Consider the following 9,315-nt stretch of genomic DNA (forward strand, 5'->3'; position numbering starts at 1 on the left):
AAAAAAAAAAAAAAAAGGAGAGAGCCATGTACTAGTAAAATCGTATACCTAAAATGTACCAATAAACTCAATGAGGAAAAATAAATAAAGAAAGAAACACACCACAAAAAAATTGTAAGAAAAGAATTCAGCAATAGAACAAAGAAGAAAAATGTCCTTTTCTATTCAACATACTAGACCCACACCCAGAAGAACTTGGTCACATTATTAATGATTAAGGTGAACAAGATTTTGATTTGATTAATTATAGAGTTTGAAACCTTAAGTCAGAGGATCTCAAAGTTTAATGTTTATATTTTATAGCAAAGATTTGACAAGCTTTTTCTCTAAAAGGCCAAATAACTATTTTAGGATTTGTGAATCATATCCATTCTCTGTGCTTAATTATAATGCCACTTCCTACCTCTGTCCCCCAAATCATGTCCAGAGAAGATTGGCACTAGAATTGTTAAGATAAAAACACTATGTTAAGATAGAAATGTCAAAGGAAAATCTTATTGCCTTTGCATTTATAAAATGTTTTGTATGTGTTGATCACATAAGCAGTCTCCTCATAGATGCCGAGGAAGTCATTTCTTGCTGGTGAGAAAATAGTTTCTCAATGAAAAGACTTTCCTCAGAAGAGGTTCACACTAGGAAGAAATGGTCCCTGAAGAAGACGGCTCCACCAGGGAAGGGCTTGGTGACAGGATAACCTCCCTCCTAGATTCTGTACTGCTACAGGTTAGGTGTTCTCTGCGGGATCCACAGCACCTAACTAAGCAAAATTCTGATTGCTCTCTTAATAAAAGTTAGCTGCCAGCCTGGGATATTTGTACTAAAAAGTTCTTTTTAAAGTAGAAAGTATTTTTAAGGAATAAAATGTCACTTAGAATGAAGGCTAATATTCTTCTGTCCACTGTGCTAAGCATTTTACATTCATTCTTCATTTACTCTTCAACACAAGCTTGCTGTGATATAGGTACGAATAGGAAACTAAGAAATAACTGGGCTGAAGTCACCCAATTAGTGTCAGAGCTGAGCTTTCAACACTGGTCTCTCATTCAGTCTGTCCCTATACTTTTTTTTAAAAGTTTTTTGAGACAGGGTTTTGTTATGTAGCCCAGGCTGGTCTTGAACTCACTATATAGCCTAAGCTGGCCTTGAACCCAAAGCAATTCTCCTGCCTCAGCCTCCCAAGTGCTGGGATTACAGGCATGTGCCACCACGCGTGGCTTTAAAGTCTGTCCCTATACTCTTTAATGCTATGAGGTAGAGCATATGAATATACAGTTTTGTTTGCATAAGAAGATGGGAAGAGTTTGTAGTCCTACCATGATGTTTTGTATTGATGATTCTACCTTGAAGAATATTTAAAACTTGTTTTGTACTTTTTTTTTTTTTTTTTTTTTTTTATTTTTTTTTTTTGGTACTGGGTATTGAACTCGGGACCTCGCACTTGCAAGGCAAGAGACAGAACCACTGAGCTAAATCCCCAGTACTTTAAAACTTGTTTTGCATTCAGAGTAGTCAATATCACTCTTTTTGTCTGAGAAATGACAGCATGAACCCTTACTTCTGTAGGACTACTAGCTCTTTGCTTTATAGTACAATCTTCTAGCAGGTTGTTGAATGTTTTTGGGGGCCAGTACTGGAGGATTGAGCCCGGGGCCTTGTACACTCTGGGCAAGTGCTCTCCCACTGAGCTACATCCCCAGCCCTTGACTTGTTTGGGTGATTTAGAAACTTTTAGCTTGAATTTGTCACAAAGCAATGATACTGTTTCTAAGGGATTTTAAAGCCCCTATGCTATTTTTCCCATTCTAGATGATTATGACTGATTTAATAAAGTATGTACCTCTTCTAATACACATGGAAAACAATAAAGAAATTAAAACAATTAAGGTGTTAATTTAACACAGACAGTATGACCAACTGTTTTTTTTTTTTTCTGAGTTAACTCCTGACGATTAAAGGTTTTACACTTTTTGTTCCCTAGGCTCTCTGTACTCAAAGTAAAGAAGTGACACTGGTATTAATTATTTTAAGCTCCTTGAAGTCTTGAGTTTATACTGTTTCATTAGTATGTGACTTGAAGGCTACTTTTCTCATTATATCAGTGAAGACTGACTGAGGCAAGAACAGGAATAAACATCCCTTTGGAGACTTACTCCTGCGGGAGATACAAGAGGCTGCTTTACACAGGCCATGCAGCAATAAATATCCTGCTTGAAAAACTGATGAAAGAGAAGGAAAGAGCATCAGTGCTGCTTTTGCCTTTTGTACCAAATACAGGGAATCCCAGATATCGAACAGAAAGCATTTTTCTTGTAGCCTATTGGGGGTGGTCTTTTGAAAAAATATAATGTCTTCTTTTCAATAGAGGTGATTTATTCAGTAGTTCATTGTTTTTTGACATTATACTTTAAAATATATTTTCCAAAAATATATTTTTTGAAAAAAAGGTGTCATTGTGCATTTGACTGTTGGTTGTGAAATAAGGCACCTGTAGATTTTATGTGACATGAGTTTTATGTGAATTGTGCTTGTGAAGCCAGGAACTAAAATAGAGCCTTGGTAACTATTACTACCTAATACTTGGTGTCACTTTAATTTGTAGAGCCCGTTTTACTTGTATTTCCTTTAAGGATAATTCCCGTATTCTTTTATACTAAGATCTGATTAAATCCTGTGTAATGACTCAAGATGAAAGGTCTGTATGCGTGAGTGGCTCTTGGAAGGAAGTTGCTTAGGAGCCAAGGTATCTGTCTTGCCTGACCAGTACCAAGCAGATTTTCACCAGTCAATATCCCTGCCACCTACCCCCATTATCTCTTTCTTTTTTCACTCATCACGTTCCTCTCTCAAGCATAAATAAATCTGAAAAAAGAGTACAAGAAAATGCAGGCATTCCAACGGTATGAAAGCAGGGTCAATTAAAATAAATGGCTTCCTTCCCAAGGACCCTTTTTACTCAGGTCTCTTTTTGCAAAGACAGCTACGACATTTTCTAATCACTGACTTATCAAGTGCATACTATATACTGGTTCCTTGATGGAAAGGGGTGGGAAGCTAATGAGAACTTCTACTTAAGATGCTATCTTTTACTTCCAGACATTTGCTGCTTTAGTGTATTTAGTTCTTCTAATAGTTGCCTTTTATGAGTTGGATCGAGTCTTCTATTCTTGATTGAGTTTTGGACGTACCTATTGACTTGTTGCTATGAAAATTGAGTAAACTGGCACGTGTACCCATTGCTCCACTTTCTTCTTCCAGTCTTTCATTTATGTGTGAGTGCATGTATGTATGTTTGTATTTTTACTGGGAATCTACATTTCCAGCCCTTTTTATTTGACTTTTTAAAAGTTATGAGACAGGATCTTTCTAAATTGCCCAGGCGGGACTTGAACTTTAATACTCTTGCCTCGGCCTCTGTAAGAGATGGGATTACAGAATTTTTTTTTTTTTAATATTCACCTATCTAACACTCTTAATTCTCTTCTAGCAACTCTGTCAATTCCTGGTTGTCTTTAGTATCAAATTCAAATTCTCTAGTGTAGAAAACAATTCTCGGTGGGCTGTCTCTATCCTATCTCCCTGGCCTGATCTGCAGAGCAAGTTCTCACTGGCCTCAGGCCTCATGTACAATATGACCTTTTATCTTCCTGGGCCATTGCCTATGTTGTTAACTGTAACTCTAGAACTGAAACATCTTTTCTTTCTGGAAATTTGTACTCAGGCTTCAAGACCCAGTTTAAATGTCATCTTTTATAGAAGTCTTCACGCTTCCCACATTCCTAGATGGTCAGTCCTTGACATGAGTCTCATCTTTCGGTCTTTCACATTAAAAACAATTCCAGAATTATGTATCTACTTCCTCTTCTTGAGTGTGAACATCAGGAGTGTGCATTTCATTATTGTCTCTCTGCAGTAGTGTCTTCATACAGAGTAAATGAATGAACAAGAGAAAGCTTTAACAAAAAGATAAACCCGTGCATTTGGGGTTTTCTTTATTTTCTAAATTGATTTTATAAGGGCTGGGGATTTAGCTCAGCGGTTCGGTGGCCTGTCTTGCAAGCGCAAGGACCTGAGTTCAATCCCCGGTAGAAAAAAAAAAACAACAAAAAAACCAATTGATTTTACGCAGCAAAGTCTTGAGTGATTATTTCCCAGTCTGGTTTATATTTTCTTTACTTTTAATACTATACCTACAGGTAGAAAAAAAAAACAACAAAAAAACCAATTGATTTTACGCAGTAAAGTCTTGAGTGATTATTTCCCAGTCTGGTTTATATTTTCTTTACTTTTAATACTATACCTACCTCCTTGGGGGGAATAATTCAAGGAGAAAATAACTACTTCTGCTTGTATTGCTGGCAAACATTTATCTCTGTTACACTTAGTCAAAAAGAGAGGAAAGAAAAAAGAAAACATGACCAGGACATGGCTTTTAATGAATATATGTCATTTTTAGAATTTGCAATTTTAAATTATGTATTAGATAATAGTTTATTTCAGTGACTGATCCGAAGGTCACTTTGGACAGACGGGGAATGGGGAGCTTTGTTCCTTTATCTCTTCCTTCGCGGACTGAGTCTTGATGTTCTTCTTTTTAGCCTGAAGTTGCTTTTCATGGCACTTTGGAACCTTTTTTGGCCTTAGTCAACCTGGTCAGCCAGGAGATCCTTATGGGCTTTGTCTGTCTCCACTTGGGGATGTGCTCCGTGAGAATCTGTTGTCTTTGAACACGTTCTCCTTTGTCTTAGATTCAGGGTATCTTTTCATCAGCTTGTGTGGACTCTACATCTTTCTTATACAGGTTATCTATTTAGGCATTTGAGCATTCACTGTGCCCTTTCTCTTACATGTCTATGCCCATATGCCTGCCTTCTGACAGACCAAGGTGTTTTTCTGGCTTCAGATCCAGAAATGGACCATCACAGGCTTATAGATGATCAGCTCTCAGAGGTGCTGGGATTTGGCATTGGCTATTTCATTGGTCTCATTGGGTCCAACCATACCTTGTTTTTGCCCAGCTGAGGATAGATAGCTCTTTTGATGCCTTAGCACACTTTACTGTGTGTTTGTTACTAATTGCCTGGGGGTTCTTTTGCTCAATTTGGATAGAAATTCCCCTAAAGGCAAAAGATGTTAACGTATGAGTTGTTTTTTCTAAATTAAAACTTCAGCATTCAGGTTTAATTGCAGTGTTGATACTTTGCAATAAACAAGTGGGTTTTGGGTTGTAACTTGGTACCCAGTCTCTAAAAGGTTGGCTAACACTGGTATAGACTGAGGTAGTAAGGGTGTGGGAAAGGCTGCATATATACACAAAAAAGGCAGGCTCATATATATATGTGCAGTGTCCTGCTGCAGACCAATTGCAGACTTTCTGCCAAGTCATGGGGAAAGGGACTCCTCCAGACTGCGGCGGGGATGTCTTGCTGCAGATGGATCGAGTCATCCAGAGAAACTATGGGTGAAGTCAGCGGGATAGATCCATGACTGAAACTTGCTGTGTCTAAGACAGAAGTCTCACAGTGGAACGTGGAGTATATAATCTAGCCATGGCCAGTTGCAAGGTGTATGGGGCAGGCATGACTGTCAAAGACTACCTCTTGGGGAGTGTCATGTCCACAGCTGAGCCACAGAAGGGCCATTTATAGAAATAAACTTATTTAGTTCTATATTTATTTGGTGCTAGGAATCAAACACAGGGCCTCATGCATATGAAGTACACAATATACTACTGAACGACGTTGCAGCCCCATTTTAGAGATTTAAATGATAGCTCAAAGAGAGGGTAAAATTACTTTGAGAAGATGTTATCAAATACGCTAAGTGAAATTGATTTATGCTTTATTTGTTTATTCAGTGAGCTGTGGAACTTATTGCAGATTTTGTAGGAGAAACCTGAAGAGTTCTTAATCTCACAATACGTTTCATCTCTGCTGAAAGTCTCCCCATTGTTGAGTCTTCTTCCAATCCTAACTAATGCCTACTTCTCAGGCATGGCTGTGCACGCAGCAGACTGCAGGTCTGTGGATCTTTCTCAGTCCAGACTCTAAGCAGACTAACCAGAGCACTGTCTAAACAAATCGTGGGCTCTCTTTAAAATAGATTTTTTCTTAGATTTCTAAGAAAAATGAGATTTGTTTTTAACTTTTCATTGGTGTACTAAATAAAATTTTTTTTAAAAAAATCAGTAATTATACTTTTCAGAAGGAAACCAATTCCAAGAAGTTCTTTTTATTTAGAGATTCCTTAGAAACGTCTGATGGAGTGATCTGCTTTGAGCAAGCATAGGATGTAGCCAACAGTTCAGGTGAATTGGCAAGTTTTCAGTTTTCAGGTAAGCAAAATCAGCCTGTGTGTTGATCCTTGTCATTTGTTAAATTTGTGTTATGCTCTTAATTCCTGCTGCTGTGAAATTGATTAAAACCATGATGAAAACCCACTAATGAAATAAACACCCAAATATAATTATAATTTGTGTACCCTAAGACAGTAATTTTTAAAGAAGGCAGTTAGGTGATAAGTGAGCCACCTTCTAAAATGGCAGAGATGATGGTGTGGTGAACTCCCGAAGCCTCAATGCCTGAGCTCAAATTGCTTTTCTGCAGCTCTGTAGACGTGTGAGCTCCAGTAATTTGCATGACCTCTCTGAGTCTCTCCCCTCCCCTGCCAAATGGAGAATCCTGATGTGAATTAATGCACACAGTGAGCTCAGAACAGTGCTTAGCACTTCATAAATGTCCAATGACTGCTAATAATTATTTTCTTAGTGAAGAATACACACAGCCAAAACTGAATGGTTATTTTTCTGGAATATTAGGAATGATGTCTCAAAAGAACCTAACTGTATCTCTTACAAATAGTTTTTCAAAAGAGATTTGCTTCAAAAGCAAATGTGTATTACTTCATTGGTTTTTTTAGTAATAAAGAAGATACTGAAAAAACAAGATGATATTATTACCTAAGAATTCATAAATCAAATATATTCAGAATTTACAAACTGTTATCATGAACTCAATATTGACGATGACAATTCTGTAGCCAAACTACAGGGCTAGGTCTTTCTTTAACTTCATATACTGTGTATATTATGTTTTTAAAATTGCTCTTCCATGTCTTCTATTTCTGGCCAATGAGAGAAGTCATTGCTAAGCAACCAGCTTTTTCTGCTCAGCTGATGTGTAAAATAGAAAACCATGCAAATCAGAGGCAAATATTTCTGTCCATTAGGATATCTGAGTTACTTTTTTTAACAACCAAGTTGGCTCCCAAGTTGGTGTGGGATTCCTAATGTGAAAAAGATAAACTATGAAGTCATATCATGATATTTACTGATTATTTTTAAAGAACGCATATTAATTCATAAGGTGTAAATTAGAGTATAAAAAAGATACTTCAGGGATTTTAGAAATCATCTAAGTTTTGAAGTATATGTTTAAAATTTTGGGTAGAAAACATTAACAGCTTAGAACCAAAGGGAAGAAAGAGTTGTATCCAATCTCAAAAACTTATGCCTTCTAAAACATTATTTTTATATGAAAATGACTTTTACTTATTTTTATATTTTGAGACAGGATCTTGATACACTGTCTAGGCTGCTCTTGAGCTCCTGGGCTCTAGTGGTCCTCCAGCCTTTCAAGTAGCTGGGACTACAGGCACATGGCACTATGCCTGGCTATACTTTATATAAAACTTACCAACATGAACTTTTTTGTGCAATTTCTTCATTCATTTGCTTCTAACATTACTTGTTAAGAAAGGAGAGGTTAAGTCATTCTGGTGGTGAGCAGTAGTACGGTGGTGAGATTCTTCTGGCTGCTGTTAATAAAAATTGACTGACCTTCTCAAGCTAAACACTATTTATCGGAGTAAAATTCATGGCGCTGCTGGTGGGGTGCTCAGAATTGTTGGTATGGAGCCAGGCTTGGACATGTGCTGAACCTCGGGCATTCCAGTGTCAGAACCATTGCTGTTTCTTGTGTCTCTCGTGCTTCAAAAGCCCAGGGAGACCATTGTTTCACTGATTCCTCATTTGTCAGATCCATGCTAGGGGTAGGTGGGGGACAGGAAGGAACTGGTCCCTTTGTCTCTCATGGAGGTGTGTGCCTGGATTTATAGGGCTTTTTACAAAAGGAAATCTAGGAACTAAGAGCCACAAAGAAATAGAATCTGGAGATGCATATATGGAAATAGGTATACATTGTGGGGCTATTACGAAGACACAGTAGTATACTTGTTGACGTATCTATTATGGTTTGTCTATGATGTGTGCAATCAATTCACCTGTGATTTAACTGCTTCCTTCTCCTCTTGTTCCCCATGTCTAACGTGAGTGTAACTCTCACAAATTCCATGAATGTACTGTGTACTGTGAAAATTACTGCTTAGTTGGTGGTACCTAGAAGTTTTTTAGCCTGAAAGGTAATAAGTAAGTACAGGTAGAATTTGTAAAGTAGTGGTATTTGCAGTGTTCCCATGTACAAATTAAGTTAATTTTTAGGATTTGAAGCTTCATAATATCACTGGAGATAAAAAAAAAAACATTGGGGGGATCTATAGAGTCACAAAGATTAAATCAAGATCACAGCAAGGTCATGAAGTCTGTAGAAGCAGGCCAAAAAGGCAGTGAGTCAAGTCACTCCAATTTTATCAGTGTTTTCTCGTTTGTCTTTTGTGGTACTAAACTCAGGGCCTCACCGTTCTACCACTGGGCTCCGTTCCCAGATACTTTGAAAACATTTTACACAGGGTCATAGTTAGTTGTCCAGGCTGTCCTTGAACTTGAACTGCTCCTGCATCAGCCTCCCAAACAGCTGGGACTACAAGCATAGACCCATATAGACTATGTATATATAAAATGGCTCTATAACTAGATTTTTGTTTTTAGGCTTTTTGAGACAGGGTCTCACTCTGTAGTTGAGACTGACCTGGAACTCACTATGTAGCCCAGGCTGGTCTCAAACTCACAGCGATCCTCCTGCTTCAGCCTCCCATACGCTGGGATTACAGGTGTGCGCCACCACGCCTGGCTCGTTACTAGATTTTTTATTCAAAGAAAGAAGTCCTTAGATATTGAAATAATTGGGATGTATTTATGCTGTAGAATATTCTGCCTTTCACTTACCTGACTGATAACAACATTCCTTATCTTTAACCTAAAAACAAAACCAAACTCAAAATGTGTCATAATTTGAATCTACCACTTGGAATATTTTCGTAATGACTACTTAAAAAAAAAAGGTGAAGCTCCTCAAATCTTTCTATTAGGATCCCAGGTCAGATTCTGACACAGAGGCTGAAAGAAGAGTCTTAGAAAAGATA

Source organism: Fukomys damarensis, unplaced genomic scaffold (genome assembly GCF_012274545.1).
Source record: "Fukomys damarensis isolate Sample0158 unplaced genomic scaffold, DMR_v1.0_HiC HiC_scaffold_11, whole genome shotgun sequence".
Taxonomy (NCBI): domain Eukaryota; kingdom Metazoa; phylum Chordata; class Mammalia; order Rodentia; family Bathyergidae; genus Fukomys; species Fukomys damarensis.